Source organism: Maniola jurtina, chromosome 11 (assembly GCF_905333055.1).
Source record: "Maniola jurtina chromosome 11, ilManJurt1.1, whole genome shotgun sequence".
In the NCBI taxonomy this organism is placed as follows: Eukaryota; Metazoa; Arthropoda; class Insecta; order Lepidoptera; family Nymphalidae; genus Maniola; species Maniola jurtina.
Genome location: NC_060039.1, coordinates 11950236 through 11973595, shown reverse-complemented (window position 1 = coordinate 11973595; position 23360 = coordinate 11950236). Strand labels below are relative to the sequence as shown.

At 38.4% G+C, this 23360-nt stretch overlaps 1 protein-coding gene across 1 annotated transcript in view; it reads left to right on the top strand.

The window, feature by feature from the left end:
• The window catches only part of LOC123869438 (1-phosphatidylinositol 4,5-bisphosphate phosphodiesterase classes I and II), an 86428-nt gene that overhangs the window by 10211 nt on the left and 52857 nt on the right, over positions 1 to 23360 (top strand). The window lies entirely within an intron of this gene.

The window sequence follows — 23360 nt, the reverse complement described above, 5'->3', positions numbered from 1 at the left end:
AGCTAATAAGAGAACTAAGGATTAGTCTCTAACCTGCGCATACTGCCATGATGTAATGAAATAAATACCATGAGGGCTATAGATTCACTAACGAATTTTTCAGTGAAGTATGTTGAATTTTTTGCCATTTCACTAGGTTTGTTTAGCAAAATCAATTGGTGTATTTGGCTTTTTTTCTGGATTTCGTAGATAGAAAATTCACGAAATCCTTGATTTTCTCTTTTCCCTGCGACATATTTGTATGATACTACCATCTATACTATATCTATACTAATAAATAAAATTGGAGTGTCTGTCTGTAATTTCGAAATAACTACCTCATATTAAGCTCATATGGTTATTTGAACGATACCAACACTGAATAACACGTTTTTAAAATTTTTGTCTGTCTGTCTGTCTGTCTGTCTGTCTGTCTGTCTGTCTGTCTGTCTGTTTGAAAAGGGTAATCTTTGGAACGGCTGAACCGATTTTGACGGGATTTTCACAGACAAGTAGAGGATTGATCAGGGTGTAAAATAGGCTACTTTTTTAACCGACTTTCAAAAAGGTAGTTGTGTTTTTCTACCTATGTACACCGAAAACTCCGAGATTTCTAAACCGATTTGCGTCGTTTCTTTTTTAATCGATAGAGGAACTTTGCGACATTGTTTTTTAAAAAATTTGGATTCCAACTCCTCAATCCTGATGCTGCAGGGGATCTGACCAATCCACGCGGGCGAAGCTGCGGGCATCAGCTAGTGTAAAAATAAAAACTAAAAAATATCATAAAACCTAAAAAAACGTCAATAAAAACATGCCTAGTAGGTACATACACGTAATACTTAACTTGTTGTATTGATAAATTTTAATTAACATTTGCGTAGTTAGGTTATAATATAATGACAGCATTAATTTAGCTTTTTGTAAGATAATAACTATTAAGTAATAATACATATTTTGTTTCATACATAAAATGTACTACTTATTAGCACTAATTAGTGGATCGATTGTTGTTAGTTACTTATTAGTGGACACCATTTAAATTAGGATTTGGTGAATTCACCTCTAGGCTATCTATGCTTTTTCCGGACTTCTAGTCAGGTTCAGAGCACGCATCTCAGATAACATTTTGGAGTTATGTGCATTTTTAGAGCAATTCTGTCCTATCACTTGTTTTATTGGTGAAGGAAAACATCTTGGGGGATGTGTTGTGATGATGTGGGCAGGTGCTTAGTTTGTTCAATCGTCAATGTTCAATTTTTTTTCACATTAAGTACCTAGGTACCTAGATACTTAAGTTTGTAATTCAAATTACTTGCACCAAAAAGTCAATACATAATATTACCAAATCGTTACTTTTCTCATTATGAAAGGAGACCCGAGCTCAGTAATGATCCGGCGATGGGTTGATGATGATGACCAAATCGTTAACCATAAAAATTTCCCATTTTGTGCCTCATTGATACATGGCACAGCTCAAAACATCTGATAAAAATTCGTTATCAGCCCGAAAGGTTGATGTATCACGTTAATATTATGCTGATAGTTCCATTGTAATAACAGGCGCCAGATTAGGGATGGTTCATATTAGATCGTGCCGGGCACGAGCCCTGTGACGCCCGTGCTACGGATCGTCCACGGATTAAAATCACTATCCATATTATAAGAAAGTGTTTTTGTTTAGTCATTTGTTCTTCAAATACGCCGGAACGAATCAACGAATTGATGTGATTAGATTTTTTGCAATAACTAAAGGTCTGGAGAGGAACATGGCCTACTTCTTATTTCTTCAAATCATAGATCATAGACGGACAGCGGAGTCTTACTATTTGCGCCCTTCGGGTAGGTACGGAACCCAGAAAATGACCATAGGCTAAGTTTAGTAATCAGTTAGGTGGTATGAAGTGAGACGTACGAGCGACGGTATGTCGTCGTATAGGTAGTGCTTGACTGTTTACCCTAGGGTTTCTACTAATCAGTAATTACCTCTCCTCGGGATTACACCCTGCGCAACTTTATTACATATGCAATTAAACACCCACTGAAACAGTCTAGTCTAGACCATAAAGACAATCAAGCCATATTTTAATTTATAACCACTCTATAATTTTATAGCTCTACATCGACGCCACTCGTCTGCGAACTTGGAAATTAATGAGTACCTAACTCAAATTTGAAAATTTATTTAGTTTAGGCACCTAGTCTGGACTATAACTGTTAACTGTCACTTTATAAGATCTAGAATTCAAGTTGTTTCGTGTTAAATCTATTTTATTTAAATCGGGGCGGGTCACCTGATGTTAAGCGATTACCGCCGCCCATAAACATTTGCAGTACCAGAGGAACCGCTAATGCGTTGCCGGCCTTTCAGGAATTTGTTGGTCCGCCCCTTGAATAACCCCATGATGTAATTTTGTTCTAAACTTCTTGTCCATGGCTAGGCCAGTCCACTCCCTTATGTTACGTAGCCATGACTTTTTCCCTCATTATCCAGCGATTTTACCCATCATTATTAATTGCAGAAGGCGGTACCTGTTGCGTCTCTAAATATGGCCCAAGTAAAAGATCTTACGATTCTTGATGATTCTAACTCGGTCTTTTTCTGCATTCGGGCAAGAACTTCAGCGTTAGACACCTTTGCTGTCCAACTTTTGCAGGATACGTCCACATCTCAAAGAATTCTTGAGCATACATTCATACATTCATAATAGTTCCCTAATCTTCGATACAAAAGAACTATTATGTATGTATACAGGTAGTTTTGCCTATGAAGATCGCTATCCGTCACGTCATGTCATATCAAAAATTAACCGACAAGCAGACATGGTCGTTACTAAACGGAATAGGGGAGCAGCGTTTCTCTGATTACAAAGCAAACGTCATCGGCAACGGTCATATCCCACTATAATATGAATTGAAATGTGTTCTGCACGCTGATCAAACAACATATAAGCCACTGGGCATATCAATCCAATTATTATGTTATTTGTGGCTTATTTTGAGTAGGGGCGTATTTCTCTAGCAAAACTAACTCTAAATAATTTTATTAATCACTCTACCCATATTATAAATGCGAAAGATTGTTGGGTTGTCCTTAAGTTAGAAAGCAACGGATCGACGTGATATTTTTCATGGATAAAGTTAAAGGTCTAAAGAATGGTTATCCCGAAAAATTAAAGAGTTCTCACTAAATCTGCTGGATGAAATCGTGGGCATCATCTACATTCTACTTGGTAAACTTTCTACTTGGTACTGAAAAACTTGCATACCTACTGAGTCGGACAGAGGTTACTTTTTATCCCGGAAAATCAAAGAGTTCTCCCGGGATTTCTATAAAATCATAAATACACGCGGATGAAGTCGCAGGCGACATCTAGTTAAAATATAAACTGTCCATCGGCTTGCTACGCTACTAGCTACGAAGGATTATAATATAATTCCAGATACAATAGGTATAGTAAATAAATGATACGTGTGAAAAACACGTTTTTTTGCAGGCGGCTCAAAATATAATACTGCTAATTGATTTTATCCCCGATCTGCGTGGCATGTATTAAACTTTAAATTGTGGATATTTAAAGTTTAAACGATAGACATGAATAAACACATAGACGTTGGTAAAATAAACATTTTGCCTCATAATGAAAGGTGGGATAGTCGCCGTTATTTTCTTTGAGCTTTGAAAAGAATTATTTTCGTCGACGCCACGAAGACCTGCAATGGATGGGTGTATTTCTAGACTCAGACCAAAGAAAATAGGACGATGTCTCAGATATATTCTAAGAACTCAGGAGATTCAGTTAGACCAAAACATTTTTCTAATAAACTTAAGCACACCAACAATGCTTCGTGTTTCTGCAATGCAGCTATTCAGTCCAGTCGGCTTAATAGCTACCTAGAGGACAAAATAGAATAATATGATGGAAATACACAGAATAATATTAAACTTAATGATCGGCGTCGTCAAGCGATCTCGTCCGTTACTTAGCTCTCTTTTAGGGTCTCTCACTATGGGAGCAAGCGACTTGCAAATACACAATTACAAAATGACTTTGCAGTTGTGCATTTTGGAGTCTACATCTCTTGAGGATGCTCCGATGTCGGAATGACACGTTGTGTAATGTGTTCTATTAGATTTGTGTCGGTGGTATGTATTTCTTGCTTTACCTGCTTTTTAGAGTTCCGTACCTTAAAAGGAAAAACAGAAACCTTACGGACAGAATCCTTAACGGATCACCTTGTTTTCTATCTGTCTGTCTGTCCGTCAGTTCGTCCATACGTCCGTCCGTCCGTCCGTCTTTAGAGTCCTTGTACTTCCGCAAAGTAACACTTGCTTCTATCCAAGATTTTGAACAACTCGTTCATATAATCCAAAGTCCTTTAAATAAGTCTTTTTTTACGCTAACCCCATGCTATGATGAATCACTCGCCATGCATTCAACAATGTTATGCTTTTAAACCTACAATTATTCTGATTTCTGCGGTATGTACTTAGAACTTGTTAGGCTCAAAATAGGTCGATCTCACACGTTGCGACCGACGAGTTTCTGTTTACATACCGTTCTAAGATGAATATAATGAATGCATGATCTTGCATCTCGCCAGAGAGATATCACATGACTAGATAAGCATTGGGTACAACTTGATGGTGTACGATGGACTTTGTAGAAGAAAACCAATCGCTCTTTTTTTACTTTTACTCAGTCTGCCAATAATCTTCTTCGTGCTTCTTCCTGGCTTTCTTTTTCGCACTTAGACGTAGCCGTCCATTGCACGTGAGACCTCTTCAATAACTTCATGTTAAGTTGTAGGTACAATTTTTATGTTAAGGTATCCAAGAGTCTATATGTAAAAGGAAAAGCTGACTGATTGATTGACTGACGGACAGATCGGGCTGCCATGTAGATAGCTATTATAACGTAGACATCCGCTAAGAAAGGATTTTTGAAAATTTTATCCCTGAAGGAGTAAAACAGGTAGGTACAAAATAGGAAGGGAAGTGGCAGTATTTATTGTATTTGTATGTATATTTATTAACTGAAAAAAAAATGTACAGAGGGTTTTTCTTACATTCAGCGCCACAAAAACCACAGTTGGTTTAACTGGGCACTGAGTTAACTATAAAAATAAAGCTATACAATAAAAATTAAAGTAGGTATAGAAACCAACACGCGGCACATAGTACTTAATCTAGTGGGTAGGTAAGAACAATCTGCAGCGCGACGCGTAACATCTATTTATTAAACTATGTATTTGCTTAACCCTAATTTGTTTCAACGTCGCATCGGACCGGAACACTGAATCGCGGACGGTATGGCTTTGCGGCAGGTTACTAGCCACCACCGAAGGTTCCCATCAATGATCAGACAGACCTGAGTCAATTCAGAAATTGTGAATTTCCTAAGCCCTGTCGGGAATCGAACCGGAATTATCACTTTAATATCGGGAGTTTTTATTATCTCTAGTTTTAGTTATCTCTATGTATTTCGCTCTAAATAAACGGTCATTGTAAAGCGGTTTCTAATTTAGCAGCTTTTTGTGCCACTATACTGCAGCGCTAAAAATAGTGGGTCGCAGTTTCCCGAGAATACGTTGCTTTTCTCAAAGGTATTTTGATGAGTGATGAGTATTTTTCCGCGAATGATGATTGTTGGGAGGAAATCTTTACGTTTTTACGATGATTTCGTGGGAATATTTTTTACGCCTACTGAATTTGGTATAGAATTGTTTGCGGAAATTCTTGTGATATTAAGTGTTTATTTTTTGGCATATCTACTCCAAAAAAATTCTTTAATGGCGTCTGCCCACTTAGTGGAGGGAGGTCGAGGGACGGAGGGGGAGGGGTCCCTTCCAGCGCTGTGTTTTCCGGTGCGAGGTCGCCATTCCATTCCAGCACCTTGGGAGTCTTGGGACCCGAACGGCTATCAGTTTTTCGGATACATGCCCAGCTGTGGATGTGTATCAGTTGATGATGATGATGATGATAAAACAATCTTAAATCTTCAATATCTGAAAAAGCAAAATCTCAACTTCCAGACCTAGCTGTTTGAGCTGTACGTTGATTTGTCAGTCAATCAGTTTCTTCTTTAAAAATAAACAATGCTGCAAACATAAAGTTTCGAAACAAAGAGTTATTTGAAAATCGCGGCTCGTGTTAATAGCCGGAATTTCATCGGAAAATCCGCGGAAAGTTATTTCCATCGTTGAGCACAATAACCCTCTGGGGCAATGAGAAATTCATATCTGGATGCGCTGTATCGAGAGCGTTTATGTTGCTGAAATAAAGCTTGCAACACACACAACGCGCGACGGAACGCGCCTAGTGTGACTCCTCGAAGTATCTTTGTATTACACAAGAGTGAGATATCAGTGTTATATTTAAAAAGAAATATAAGTTTAGTACTTACTTCCAAATTAGATTTAAGGAAAGGGAAGGATACCTTTCGATCATCTTGACAGAAAAAAAGGGAAGTTAATTGATTAAAATCTGCTATCGAGCTTACGAGTAGCTACCTAGTCTTTGGAATAAAAATATAATTATGTAAAGTGCATTAATCAGATAAGTATATGGGTGATTGTAACACATTGAAGACAATATCAAATAATGATGTAAAATTACTGATAGTATGTATTTGGAAAGGCTGTCTCTACATTTGTATAAGAAAGATATAGATACAGATTATAGATATTATCTATTAGATAGTCTATGTAGGCGGAAGTGGCCGTGAAGTTTCCGCCGCGCTGCGTTTCCGTCGCGCATTTTGTGTGTTTCAGGCTTTATTCGAACCGCTACATTAGTAATTAGTGTTAGAATATTAGATGTAAAGATTCCGTTTTAGCCATTAGTTCATCTCTGCTTATTTTAAGTAACATTATATTGTAGACAAGAGTATGAAAATATCTTTCGAGATTTCGTTTGCGTGGATTTTTTTTACAGTCTCGTGGGAACTCTTTGTTTCCTTGGGATAAAAATATGTCCTGTCCGTCTCCAGGGTGCAAGTTATCTCTGTGCTAAATTTCGTCAAGAGCCGTTTAGCGGTTGAGTAGTGAAAAGGTAACAGACTGACACACATTCGCGTTTATAATATTAGATACCTACTGGCTCATGTCGGCAACTTTGGTTTTTATCTATCCCGTGGGAACTATTTGATTTTCCGGGATAAAAGTAGTCTATGCCACCTTTCAGGTCTTTAACAATATTCATGCAAAATTCACGTTGCTCCGTTGCGACGACGTGATTGTAGCACAAACCAGCAAACAGACACTTTCGCTTTTATAATTTGAGTACAAATGTGTAGTGAAGTATGAATATAGTCATCAAAATACAAATTAAATATAGAAATATTTTATGTATAGGATGCCGAGTACTTACAAGTTATACAGAGCAACTGAGTACCGAGTTTTACTCGGATTTACTTGCGCCAAACCGAGTACTCGGCTGAGTTACTCGGTTCAAGGTTACATAGATTAGAGGTGCGATAACAGACTTATTACAAATGATCATGGCGATCGATTTGCCATCGAGAGACCAAACCTCATTTAATTTGGTGGGCAATACATGCTACATAAGATGTCCATAATTGGAATACTTGACAAGTTCATTTTGTACACCTGCAAGCAGTTGTAAAAGTTTACAATGATTGACCTTCTTTGCTGGTGGTGATTATATTTTTTATTTATATGTATTAGCTGAAATGAGAATCATAAATTTAATTATAAAATACACTTGTTCCATTTGAATATCTTATCAAATAGGAAGGCTGTGAGCTTTGTATAGTGTATAAATAATATACGCATATAATTCATGTCTGACTTAACCGGATACTCGGCATTTGAAACGAGTTATTCGGCCGAGGAGTAGTTAAAAAATTGCCGAGTATGCCGAGTACCGAGTAATAAACGAGTACTCGGCCCATCTCTGATACCTAGATCCGATTGGATGCTACGGGGAAGCTCATGCAAGAGACAGACTTTTCTAAAATTAATGTGTGACCCAGAATGGATAACGATTGGAAGGCCGTGCTCAATACAGCCTCACTATACCTACCCGTGAACTGCAAAGCTACATGTACTCGTATTTCTATTGATTGTCTACCTCTTTCGAGGCAAGCGGGGCAGAATTTATATAATTCTAGATTATGTTCGCGTAAATTTAGGGTTTTTAAAAATCCCGTCTCTTTGATTTTCCGGGATAAAAAGTAGCCTATGTCCTTCTCCAGGATGTAAGCTAACTTTGTACCAAATTTCATCAAAATCGGTTCAACAGTTAGGCCGTGAAATGCTAGCAGATAAACAGACAGACAGACACACTTTCGCATTTATAATATTAGTATGGATTAGTATGGATGGGTATTTATATATCTCATATACAGAGAGGAGCCTGATTTCATACCCAAGATTAGTGTTGGAAGGAAGGATTGCAGGAAAGAAAATTCAGGTCGCCAAAAACGAAAGTATTTGTACAATTTAAAGACAAGGCTTAGCTACCCGAAAGCTTTTCGCGTGATGCCCTCCTCACCACTGTGGCTTCTATTATGTGGGATAACTCGAGTTCGATTCCTAGCAGGGGTTTTTAATGAATTCATCTGAATAAACCATTCTGGTTTGGTTGCAAGCTTCAGCCGTGGTTATTTACCACCACGAAGCTATAAGCTTTTCGAGACGACATAGACACCACGAGGAATGTGGGTTTAATGAAACCTCCATACCCCTTCCAAGTTAGCACGTTTTCAGAAATAAGGATTTATATCTGCTATTGTAAAAGCTTGAACTACGGTAAGTCCTAGGAGTTTGCAGTAAAACCTAGGATTTATTTTAATTTTAGAATACTATACAGTAGGTACATCAAACGTGAGAGAAAAAATTTGAGTAACAACAGCGTACACTAACTAATTGGACTCGGTACAAAGAAATGCTTTGGGCAAATGCGCATGAGAGCTTTTTGGCCATGGCAGCCAATGCATAATGTAAAGGGGCTTGTATTATTTTTATGTAGCCTCCTTTGGTATCTCTCTTCTTTTCGACTAAATAAAATCAATGTGAGTAAAACATGAATCATGATACATTTACCTTATCATATTATGTTCCGGATGACAAAATCAGATTCTCTGAATTGATCAAATTATCTACTGGAAATGTCGAAACTAAGTTATTTATGATCAATCTTTTGATTTTATCATTTTTCGATATGAATACCTACACCATGGTTTTTTTTGGAGGTAGGAAAATATTACTGTCTTTTGCGATGTTCGCTCTTACTTAAGATATGGACTTATAGAGTCAGTTCAATATAATGCGGTCAAAGTTACTGTAGCATCAAAAATAAATTGACCTCTAAAAACTAGTTTGGGAGCTTCAGTTGTTTTGTAACTTTTTATCAAACTCCGTGGACCCTTACAATGAGGTACTTACATACCTCCTCGATAGATAAATAGGTCCTGTGCAGTATGGGACGATGCATTACCATTTACTAGACGTTAGCCTTTGTTATAAGAATCAAACTTTGTTTGTTAAGGGCGCACTCGGGAGCTTTAAAGGAAATCTCGCAAAACTTAAAATAATTGTAAACCTCTTGCTTATCTTGTACTCTAGAGGTTAACAAAATTGGATTTTTAAAAACCAGCTTTTGACTGCCTTGGGCACAATAAAAGAAAATTGTACAATTCATTTCTTTGAAAACGCTTTAAAATGTACCAGTAAACGCTGGCTCTTTGAAAACGATAATACCAGTGAAATATCGCCGGTGATTCTGCCGAGAGCTAGAAAGGATTAGTTCGGATTGTTAGATGAAAACATTTTCCGAGACGTTTCTACTTGTATTTACTATTTTTGTTACCTAAACAATGTGCAGTTGGAATTTGTTTTATTTTTTTACTTTTTGCACCTTAAGGTCTTCTAAACATTTTCTTAAGCTCTTAATTATGCGGTTACACGTGTTTCATAATACATTTCTGGTTTTAGAATAGTACCTAGTTTATAAGTAGGTACATAACATGAACATGACTGCTAACTACGGTGTGACGATCGTAATCACCTTTGGCTAACGCGTAACGTAATAACGCTCCTGTGTGAGGGAGCCTTAACGCACAAAACGCACCATAGCAGAAAAGATACCATGAATTCAGCCAATCACATCACCACTTTCTTGATAAGGAGATTTTTAATAACATATGTAGACCCATTAACAAGCGTTAAACGCGTGTTTGTCTCTGTTAAATTAAATTTTTTCGGGGTTTTACCGTAGTAAACTAGAGTGACGAAACTCGGTTTGATCCTGAATCGATGAAATTTCAAATATTAGGCTATGGGTAACGTAAAATCAAAGAAAAATAGGCGTCTACCAGTGACGTCGAAGCCTCGAATTTTGTTACAAGCGCCCTAACTGTGGTGAACTGTGGTAAGATCGTATTTACATCTATATCCCGTTTTTCGCGTTTTTGCTCTAGGAAATCGCGGAAAAGCGGTCGCAGCGCACTTTCCTCGCGCCGAGGCTCTGTCCGACCCGGAAAAATCGAAAATTTTGAGTTTGACATTTTACCGAAAAAATTTCGTAAGTGGAAAATGTGAAAATTTAAAATGTCTTCTCGAAAATCTTTGGCGGAAACTGGTTTTTGTGTGGGTCTGCGTATTTTTCAGTAGCACGGTCACTTCCTTGATGACCGGTAACGAGTGGAATGGAATGGTTTATTATATGATTATGACTTTCCGTCGTGCCCACGCCGTGCAATCGCGGTACACCTACATCCTACGGCGGTTTATGTCCAAACTTTATTGTCTTAGCTCGTAATGGCTGGTTCACATTGATCCAGCAGCATTTAAGCACGACAATACGCGGCCACGTCTGTTGCAGAGCCGATGGCCGTGTCATTCTAGCTCGGAAAGTTGATTAGGCATTGGGCAGGTCATATTATTGTCCAATCGATAGTTGCTGGGGCAGATCGATAGTTGCTGGGGCAGTTATTGAATTAATTGATCGTGATTTACCGGTAAGAGCAGCGTGGTACATGTCGAGCCCTATCTTCCGATTTTAAAGAGGGTGACGGAAACAGGATGGATGAGAAAAGCGGTGGACCGTTAGTGCCTAGCATCTATTGACTATCTATTGATGATGATTGATATAATTTTGGTGTATTGCTATTGGAATAGTTTGAACAGCATTAATATTCCTATTAGTAACAGTGTAGTCACGCTGGGCATCCAGTCGATTGGCAGTCTACATTTCAATCCAGTGTGGCGACCGTTTGGACGTCAAATTCATTGCCGTACTGAGTTATGATGAGAAACATTATGTTGGTGTTTACTATGGCCTGTAAATGATTAGAAGATAAAGCTGGCAACTGGAACCATGTGAACCAGTCATTATGTTACTTTATTGTCATAGTTCATAATAACTGCTATGTCGGCACGTGATTTGATCAAGCGCTGAAAACATTGTAAAATATTGTCGTTCAGGAAAAGTTTTGATAACATGTAGATGTAACATGGCTGTGGATGTGTGACTAGACAGGTACATGCTTAATTTTAAACCGCAGAATAATTTGATACTGTATTGCTATTTGCTAGATATTAAGGGAATTATCTTTTGATTTCATTAAATCGAGGCTATTATACAATTGATGAACTCCTTAGTGATCAAGTTGCGTGATAGCAACCTGCTGAGCTTTCAGTTGCCTACACGGTGGTGTAGTGTATGGCTACATATTATCTTAACTTTTTGGGATTTGATAAGAGCAACTGCAGAGTTTCTTGCGCGCTTTTCTCAGTAGCAGCTGTATTCTGAACCGGTGGTAGAGTCGCAGACATAGCTGTTGTTCTACTTGAAATAAATTGATTTGATTTTGATGGCTTTTCGCGCAAGTGAATTTACCCGATTGTTTGTTACTTCTCCTGATCTTAGCCTTAGCTTAGCTAATCAACTAATCAATAATAATCAAAATTAGAAATTCATTGAGCTTTTCATCCATCTCCAAAAAGCTAGCAGCTTTGAGCGGAATATAAGCTACATTTCACCGCAGGGAAATTGGAAATATTTTCACACAGGAATGTTTGAAAATACGAACCTATAAATGCAGTGGAGCTCAGCAAACTAACCTATCCTTCAAAAAACTCAGTCAAGTGCGAGCCGGACTCGCACACGAAGGGTTCCGAGTACTCTTTAATTTTCATGGCGGCCACGTTGAAATTTTTATTACGACCATGTGTTGTTATAGCGGCAAAGAAATACACGTTCAGTGAAAATTTCAACTCTACTTATTACGGTTCAGTAGATACAACCCGTTGACAGACAGTCGGACGGACAGCGTAGGCTTAGTAATAGGGTCCCAAGTACGGAACCCTAAAAAACGTACATAAATCCCATCGAGTTCAGCAAACCAACGTATCCTTCAAAAAGAAAATCTTATTCTCGCTGCAGAAATTATTCGATAAAGTGGAAATGGAAAAACTCGATGTTAACCTACGTACGTAATAATAACATTACTAATTGAATCGTCGAGTGGATCCAGAACAAACAATTGGAACAATGAATGCAATAATTATATTATCTGAAGTACTTACGTAACAAAAGAGAATATTATTATAAACCCCGTAAGGCGCTGTCTCCACGGGCGAGAGTATCGCTGCGATAGTTTCGCCGTGCCACCAAGTCCGATACAAACTCTATGGGCCTATTCCCACAGGGCGATACTATCGCGGCGGTAGACGAGTGACTCTGGACGAGTAAGTATAACGTCTCGCGGCTATACCCGCCACGTTACGCCACAGTTGAGAGGCCCGCGGTCACGTCACGCGGCGATCCGTTGCGGGCTCGTGGCGTATCGTTGCGGATCGCGACGACACACTGGCGGAATCATCGTTGTATCCGTGGATATTATCCGACGACCATCGTCGGATACTTTCCACGGCACAACGGCTGGACTCTCGCACGTGGAGATGGCATCTAAGTGTCTGCACGCGGCGACATTTTCACATCCTTATAAATAAAAAAATAGACGATTTTAACCCCAATTCTATTGGCATTAGAATTTAGACGTTAACTGTTCGAGTGTGGTCACTCAGTTTAACGGGTTGATTATTGTGATAATTATGGCGTTGTTGGGCATTGACGTTAACCTTAATAAACCGTCTTCTTGAATCACTCTATCTAATGAAGATAAGCTTATAAAAATCTGTTGCGTAGTTTAAAAGGTCTAAGTGTACGGCACGGCGGGAAGCGACTTTGTTTTACACTATGTAGATATAAAACCTTTAAAAACCATTGCCGTCGGGTGTTGTCTGACAAGTGCCTAAAAGGTATATTATGTTCACTATTGTGTTTCTCAAAAAAAGATGCCCCTTTTGATACATAATCTCATGTATCATGTACATTCACCCTGCAGGGAATTTGGGGATACTAATAATATGTTCTAAAAATACTTCAGACGCATAAAGCACTACACACACATATCTACTTATATACGTTAATCTACCTGTCTGTTATGACGAAGTCTTTCAAAAACCTTTTTCGTCGGAAGCCATCATGGAATACCAATATTTACTTTTCGGCTCGGAAAGATTAATCAAAAATTTTCTGCCGGAAGAATGTGAATAATCTCATATTTTATGTAAAAAAATATTATGTTTGTCTATTTGTTCGTTACCTATCCGTTTGCACGTCGTTTGCAAGTAGATGTCAATAATTAAATGTATCCACAGTTATAGTAATCAACAATTATTACATTAAATATTCTTTAACGGCGTAATAGCATTTTTCTAAAAGTAATTTATTAAGTTTTCCCTTAAAAAAAAAGAGTAAGACCGCTTTTCGAAGTAGGTCAGGCGTCAACTATGGCTACTGCTATGGCTGTAAAAATGTAAAATAAAGTAAGTAGTTTATTTTATATTTAAAATACAGTACAATATATACTGTAAAAATATAAAATAAACTAATTTAGTTTATATTTTTACAGCCATAGCAGAGTGAACTAGAGTGAGGGAACTCTCGGTTTGATCCTGAATCGAAAGTATTAGGCTACGGTGACGTAAAATCAAAGAAAAATAGAGCTACTTTAGAGCTACCTGCTTCAAATGTACTAAACTTTTGACGCCAAACATTTGACAAAAGAACAAAAAAATACAGACACAATGAAGTTACAAAAGACGGCCTTATCGCTAGTTAGCGATCTCTCCCAGGCAACCTTCAGGCTAAGAACTCACGGAGCGATTTTCACCCGCGCCCGCTACGGTAGCGGGCCCGCAGCTCCTGTAGAATACAGATATGTATGTAAAACTGAGTGGCACATTTCACGACGCGGTTTACGGCCGCGGCGAGCGCGGTTGCTCGCGGCGCCCGCTGCACCGGCGGGCAACTTGTAGAATCGCGCGGGTCGCGGTCAGCCGCAGCCTCGGCGGGTAGCTCCCGCGCACTCTGCGATCGCTTGGTGGACGACCCGTCTTGCAACCGCCCGTCTGGCGATAATCGGCCGCCAAGCTTGCGGGCGATAATCGCAACCGTGGCGGCTGCGTTACCGCACAAAACTTCGGTCTCGTGAGTTTTGAAAAGTTTTTAAAATTCCGCCATCGCGGCGGGCGCGGGTGAAAACCGCTCCGTGAGTTCTTAGCTTCAGAATAGGAGAATGAGGAAAAACAGACCGCAGGTGGTGTCTAATAAATTAATTATAATATACATATTACATACATTAAAACAAGTGTAAATTAAAAATTTATAATACCCCCGACAAGTGAAGGTTACAGTAACTAGAAAAGAGCTGATAACTTTCAAACGGCTGAACCGATTTTCTTGGATTATAGCTAAGAACACTCTCGATCAAGCCACCTTTCAAATAAAAAAAAACTAAATTAAAATCGGTTCATCAGTTTAGGAGCTACGATGCTACAGACAGATGTACACAGATACACACATCAAACTTGTAACACTCCTCTTTTTGCGTCGGGGGTTAAAAATACTATAATTATCGTCTTCAATTTGTCAGATAATAATTCTTCACTGCGTTTTTATACTGCGCATTCTTGTGTTATCGCGTGTTGTATTGAGTTTTCAGTTCGTCTCTATTTTGTGAACGCGGGTAGAAAATACGCGAAATAAATCCTTTTCAATAAACCCGATGATCTTAAACATTTGCTCATTAAAACGAAACAAATTCGGTTTCTTCATAAACGATTGAATTGTTAAAAAGTCGTTCCACAGTAAATTGTGTCAGGAACCGTTGAAAACCCTGTATTTCAGGGTCCTCGTTCTTTCTTCTCTGTCTCAAACATAAATATTTTTTACAAACATATTGAATGGTAAATTCAATTTAAGAGTATTCGCATCCTCTTCTTACGAATGTAATATGAAAAGGATAGACACAGTTTGGCAGTTTTAAATTTTATTTAGAGCTGACAAATCTCGTGACTTCAGCTGCCTAACCTATTGTTTAAAGTAGCGTTGCGACGTGATTGAAGGACAAACCAACAAACAAACACACTTTCGTATTTGTAACATTTGTTGTAGTGATAATATGGGTAGCGATAATAGATTAGTTATTTTGTACAGCTTTAGGTACCTATTGGTATTTCAAGTTCGTTTTCCCGACCCACATACGATGTTATCATCTCACGGTCGTGCGACATATCGATGTTCCGGTCAGCTGGGCTAACCGCAACTCACGAGCGTACAATAATTCGTTTTCACAGTGGCGAGCACTGTGGTTTTTATTACTGCGAGGTCCCGGGTTCGAATCCGGCAGGGGTTTGGAATTTTATAATTTCTAAACTGGTCTGTCTGGTGGGAGACTTCGGTCGTGGCTAGTTACCACCCTACCGGCAAAGCCGTGTCGCCGTGTTTAGTATTCCGGTACGATGTCGTGTAGAAACCAAAGGGGGTATGGGTTTAATGAAAACTGTCATACACCTTTCAGGTTAGCCCGCTTCCATCTTAGACTGCATCAGGCGGGGCGTCACACGTCACTGCAGTGTGACTAGTGACTCATTATAAGGGGGCGCCCACCGCACTTGGTCTGTTCATCTGATAGTGAAATGATGATGTCGTTCTGAACGAGAATGAGATAAAAGTGTGCTCCTGAAAAAAGCATATTATACAATCGAAGATTATGTAAATGATAAAAGAGCGTGGATTTGACGCCCAGTTTCTTCTCGGTAAGATATGGATTCCGAACCAGCGCAGCGGTAGATGCATTTGACGATTTAAAAGTATTTTCTATTTCTTTTGCGCGAAATTGTTCGTGTTTCTGACTACGTATAACCTTAAAACCTTCAAAACAAGAGTGAATATTTAGGCATCTTGTAGGAAAGCGCGTTCTTGCCTAAATCTCATCATTGCTTTTTTAAACACGAATTGTCGTCAAGCGCAAGTCTATTAGGCAAAAAAAAAAAAAATGACAGGAAAAAACGCGGATGGCGACGGAATTACACTATTTAGAGAAGATAGTGATTGAAGTTGTGTAAAAGCAATTTTATAGAGCACACAGCAGCTGGCCGACCGCATCTCGGAGGATTTTATGCTCTCCCTGAAATTGACTGAGCCATTGCCGTCGAGATTAAAATGTTCCGTTCGTGATTTACTTCATTTGCTTGTCGATTAATTTACCAGACGGTAATGGTATTTGGATTCTACAAATATCCAGCAGGAACAGATGTTTTCTAGGGTTCCGTACCCAAAGGGTGCCAACGGAACCCTATTAGTGAGCCTCCGCTATCCGACCCGTCCGTCTGTCTGTCAGCGAGCTGTATCTCGTGAAACGTAATAGATAGAGAGCTGAAATTTTCACAGAATGTGTATTTCTATTGCCGTTATAACAACAAATACTAAACTAGTTTCAAAATTGCCGCCATGAAAGATTAAAAAAAAAATGGGTTTGAATTCGATAGGTATTAATTAGGTACGTGCTTATTTAATAACAGGTGACAGGTGATTAAAAAAATGGTTATTGTTGATCTAATTTAACGAGGGAGCAGTGCCTTGCGTTTAACTCAAACGTGCATGCAGTTTACGAGTAGGTACCTACATACGATTAGTGTGGGTTTTAATGTAAAACGAGGTTTGCGCGTCCAATCGATTTTCGATAGGAATTTTTTTGTTTGCTCACAACTCAGGAACTATATGCGAGTCTATTATAGCTCTTTTACTTTTTATTGTCGAATCAGAAAGCATCGTAAACGCTCGCTTTTGTTAGACTGCATCATCACTTAAGTACCATAAGTTGAGATCGTAGTTAAGGGCTAACTTGTGATTAAATTGAAAAAGTGGTACAAAATCATACCTATTAGGTATTATGATGATTTCTTAGAAAAAATGGAGCCACAAGTATCGTAGAGCTGCTACTACAAAAAAGGCAACACAATGATCAATCACTATTATTTATAGTTCGAACGAGCAATTTCATACACTTTCGATACATCCTTGTGTGTATCCCGGAAAAAGCAATAGGATAAGAGGCAATATCCATTCCCAAAGCCAATTTGGGAATAAGGCAGACCAAATGTGTCTCGTTATTTTTCTCGACAAATAGTCATTTGCGGCACGACAAGTAATTGGATAGGAAACGCGGTGTCACGTCAAACGGGCAATAATGATATTTTAGGCAAGCCACGGGCGACGCCTGGCAACGATATAGCCAAATGCTGAGGGCTATAATGATATTAAGAAGAGAAGAGAGAGAAGAAGAAGAAAAGAAGAAGATAGAGATTTAGGAGTTCAGCACGAAGTAATGCCACGCAGTTCCGTACTTACCTTGGAAGACATGGGGAGGTTGTTTAAGTCATGCGAGTCGGGCACACCGTGCCAGCAGGCAGAAGTCCGTAAGGATCCCCCCCATAAAAATAAATAAAAAACTGTTTTAGAATGTACAAGTAAAGCCCTTTCATATGATACCCCACTTGGTTTAGTTTTCTTACTTTAAAAATTGAAACACATTTTAATTTTTTTTAGTGATGTAACCACAAATTCACGGTTTTCGGATTTATTCCTTTACTTGTGCTATAAGACCTACCTACCTGCTGATTCTAGAGCAACGGGAAGTACCCTATAGGTTTTCTTGACAGACACGATGGACAGACAGACAGACAGACAGACAGACAGACAACAAAGTGATCCTATGAGGTTTCCGTTTTAAAAAAAGGCAAGCCACGGCATAAGATGTGACTTATCGTCGTATGACGTCGTCGTCCGAAGAAACGGGGTGGGTGCAGGTGTGAGTTTGACGCCATATTCTAAACTCCCACTAATAAGACCACAGCACTGCGCCAGGGAGGCCGTCAACAGTTACAGCTGTTTACAGTTTTATTGCGAAAATTGTGTCATCACTATACTTAATTACTGTTTCAGTAGGTATCCATTTCATTTGCTAAATGTACATCCCGCTGCGAAGGAAAGTAATGGGTATTCTATGAAGATTTATGAGGAAATCCCGTTCGCCCCCTGGTAGTTTCGCGATTATTTATGCCGACTAATCTTTACTTGCGACGATTATCTTAGCGTATTTACAGATATATACTTTTGTTTTCCTTAGTTTGCTTAAAAAATAAACAAATCGCAGAAACTTTCTCGGAGAAAAGCGTAAGCATCGCGATTTGCCCACGCTTTATATCTTCTGGACTTAGATTTTTCACTAATATTACGATTTCATTGTCAGTTCACTGTAACGAGGTCGCATGGGCCGCGTATAGTGCAGGCTGCAGCTCTTACGCATTTCATGTTAATTCTTTCTTCTAGACTAGCGACCCGCCGCGGCTTCGCTCGGGTAGCTTATTACATTTTTCGTAGGGATATCTAATTGTTTTGAAATTAAAAATAGCCTATGTCACTCAGGAATAATGTAGCTTTCTACTGGTGAAAGAAATTTCAAAATCGGTTTGTAGTTCCAGAGATTACTCCCTACAAACAAACTTATAAACTTTACCTCTTCGTATAATAGTGTAGAAGTGTAGATAAGGAAAAACGTAGCTGCCGTGCAAAGCTAAGTCTGAATCGAGATATTTTACAGTTTTATTGCGACGAAAAATTGTGTCATCTCTACACTTAATTACCGTTTCAGTGGGTATCTATTTCATTTGCCAAATGTATGTCCCGCTGCGTAGGACAATATTCTATGAAGATTTATAAGGAAATTCCGTTCGCCCTCTGGTAGTTTCGCGACTATTTATGCGTTCTAGTTTTTACTTACGATTATCTTAGCGTATCTGAGCGTATCTAATACTTTTGGATATGCCTCATAAACTCTATCCTTGGTGTTTCTACCACCGTGGTTTGAAAGCTACATTGTGATAAATGACGCAACCATATCTGATTTGCTGACACTCGCTCGCTATTGGCTAAAATACACAGTCGCTGAAAGAATCGAGTTGGGGAGTCTAGTTGGGGATGTAGTTTTTAGTGAAGAAAATTGGGCCTGTCTAAACTTTAAACCACTTGCGCTATTGACTGACAGACACTGCAGAGTTTACCGCCAAAGAATGAAAATAGGTATTTTATAAGTTTTGTTAGCAGAAAGTTGCCATATTCTAAAGAGGTGAATGGTCCGCAAAATAATAGCCTTTTAACTGGAATCAAGGGGTGCCATTATTGCTTTTGATAATTCAGTATAAAGGTTTTAGATTTGCTTTTACGTATTGTGTGAATCCAGCTTATTACTCCTGGTCTATGAATAATTAACTCAATGCCGAAATTATACGAAATTTCATTTTCAAATTTCCAACGTAACAGTCTTGCTGAGTATGCCTACTACGTGAAGGCACACGTATAAAGGGTAAACACACCCTTGTTAATGTCCCGATAGGGGTAGGGTAAAGAAAAAGCCGTCATTTGAAGGGTGGAGAGGGTATTTTGCGGTTTAGGATATGTACTACAAATGTTACGAGCCAAGCCCGCAGGGTGGACAAAGTTGACATTATCCGAGAAGTTGACTTCACAGAGCCTTTGAATAGCTGTAAAATATATTATGCGCTCTAACGTATTGTTTACTTTTATAAAAAAAAACATATCCTTAACCTAACAAACACTCTTCGTCGTGATTACGATCCATGCGACTTGATTAAAATATCGACATTTTATATTTATTATGGTAAGAACTACGAATCCATTTTATATACATTTGTAGTCGTCATTGTCAACAGATAGACGTCCACTGCTGGTCTTTAGATCTCTGATACGCCGCGTAGATCTTAACTGCCTGAATCCAGTGGGAGATGTACTTACCAATAATATGTTTTCCGGTGCGAGATCGCCATTCCATCCACCCATGATCCAACGTCTATCGGTATATTATGATGTCGGTAATAACACCACCACAAAATACGTCTAAAATTATTTTCGTTATTAACTTTTTTTAGAGTACATATTGTATCCTTGTCCTATCTGAAGTTGCAACACGACAGGTCATAGATTAAAGATTAAATACACAAGTGAGGCTTAAAACTGGTTTTGTAAAATGTGCAGTCATACGCCTCGTGTTCAGATTGGCTTGTTTTAAGTGCACTATATCTAGACTTAGCCACCCATATTAGCTAATAAACAATTTCCTTGATCCATGACTGGTTCAGTAGCTCTCAACAATTCGCTGAAACACAAGCGGCACAAATCCGTGGAGATGTTAAAACAGACTTTCTTCAGGAATGGAGTCTACGGTTAGCTGAGCCAACTTCGACTCTACCCGGGTTAGTGTGAACTTTGCACACCTTGCGGACTTTGCCCGTAACTCGTATACTGTATCATTATTTAGGATGGATCATGTATGCCAAAGATCAGAAGGCCATTCAACCTGGGGACCTCTTTTTGAAAGAATTTCTTTGTTTGCTGTAACGAGTGAATTAAAGCGCTACATTTTCTTTCTTTGTATTTCACTCTCTTTAAAACACATTCGTAGTTTGAAACTCTTGAAAGTTGTATTTCATTCTTCTTCAATCTCAAGGTTTCACAAGGTTGCATGGCAGAGATCGTTAACAATTAAGCGATGGGGCTGCCTTATGTTTTCTACTTTCTTTTTATTTATTTTCCCTGTATTTTTTAACCCCCGACCCAAAAAGAGGGGTGTTATAAGTTTGACGTGTGTATCTGTGTATCTGTGTGTCTGTGTATCTGTGTATCTGTCTGTGGCATCGTAGCGCCTAAACGAATGAACCGATTTTAATTTACTTTTTTTTGTTTGAAAGGTGGCTTGATCGAGAGTGTTCTTAGCTATAATCCAAAAAAATTGGTTCAGCCGTTTAATAGTTATCAGCTATTTTCTAGTTTTCTTGTAGAAAAGAAGGTTAGATAACCCTTAGGTTCATAATATTCAAGTGTCAATTGACAAATGTCAAGCTGTCAAGATGGACGTTGCCTAGATACATAATTATTTATTTTAAAATGATGTTTTGTAAAACTCAGATACTTTGGATCGTAGGCGCGGAATAATCCAAGAAAATCGGTTCATAGTTTGAAAGTTATCAGCTCTTTTCTAGTTACTGTAACCTTCACTTGTCGGGGGTGTTGAAAATTTTTAATTTACACTTGTTATTATGTGTTGAATAAATAAAGTGTAACCAAAGAGTTATAGGAGAAGCATTGAACAAGTTGCCAGCGCGTCGCTTTTTACGTTGTTTCAAGATTAACAAAAACTCGAGAATTTATTTTTAATATGTACTTTGAAATATTCACAGAGTCTAAAAGCATTTGAGACTTTAAACAATGAAAGAAGCTGTACAATTACTGAGACAGTGAAATGTTTTACATTATGAATAATTGACGTGTTTAATAATGTTAAAAGCGAAAAAAGACAGAATCTCTCTTAGCGATATTGCAGTCTAGTCCGCTGACGGGCGGAACGAATAATCACGAATAATGGAGGAATTTATTCCCGTTGTGAATAAGATGAGATGAAATGAAATGCCATATTTGCTTATGCGACATACAGACTTTTTAATGAAACCTACTTTTTACCCAACTTCGCTAGAAGTAGGGTAATGTGTTAGCATTCCAAAGTGAGTTAACAATTATTGAAACTGTGGCAATGATTGATGCATCTTTTTCACATTCTACCAACTGTTTCTTACTTCCACCAGCTGGAGAAAGGAGCGGTTAAACGGCTGAACAGATTTACATAGCTAAGAAACCCAATTAAACATGTCTTTGAATAAAAAATGTATGCATATCGGTCCATAGATTGAGCTCTACATACAGACATACAAGATACAAAGCGACCAATCTTATAAAGTCAAAACCATAGAAAGTTTTAAAGTACTTTCTTAGAGATTTGTTCACCATATTACAAGGGCGGGCGGACTGAAGTCCAAAGGATTGTAAGTTCATTTTATCCTACCCATACCTACACAACGTATGTACACGGTGAACAGCGGCCTAATTAAAATAAACATGAGCATGGTTTCTTGAATAATATTGAATCCTTTATTAAAATTTACACGCTTTTAGCACAGAGTAAATATACTATTACAGTGCTATGTACTTTTACACAAGGGAGGCAGTATTGTTAATATTTTCTCGATCACATATTACGTGGGAGTTTTACCACATATTAAGTGGGAGGTTTTATAACTATCCTTGGGCCTATCAACAAATAAAATCAATCAAATACATAATATCTAAAGCGAAAGCAATAATCTTGTGTAATTTCCTCTGCCATAACAGATTTGTATGTAAGTAGCTTAAAATTGAAATCTGGCTAGACCTATATAGTTTTTACACGACTACATAAAAGGTGTATTATATTTTAAGGATTCTTGTATGTACCTATATGAGTTTCTTTATTCCACCACTAGCTGATGCCCGTGATTTCGTGCGCGTGGTTTATAAAAATCCCGTGGGAACTCTTTGATTTTCCAGGACATAAAGTCTCATGTCACTCACCAGGTATTTAACTATACTAATGCAAAAAACAGGTCGATCATTTGCTCCTTTGCGACGTGATTGAAGGACAAACCAATAAATCAACAAATAAACACACTATCGCATATAAAACAGGGGTAGTAAGGTAGTGATTAGCGTTAGCAGAGTGATCTAGAGTGAGTGAACTCTCGGTTTGATCCTAAATCAATGATAATATTAGACTGTAAAAGTGTAAATTAAAAATTTATAACACCCCCGACAAGTGAAGGTTACAGTAACTAGAAAAGAGCTGATAACTTTCAAACGGCTGAACCGATTTTCTTGGATTATAGCTAAGAACACTCTCGATCAAGCCACCTTTCAAACAAAAAAATAATAAATTAAAATCGGTTCATTAGTTTAGCCGCTACGGTGCCACAGACAGATACACAGATACACAGATACACACGTTAAACTTATAACACCCCTCTTTTTGGGTCGGGGGTTATAAAGCAAAGAAAAGTAGGGCTACTCTAGGGCTACCCGCGTCAATTGTACTAACATTTAACGCCTGCCAGTGAGGTTG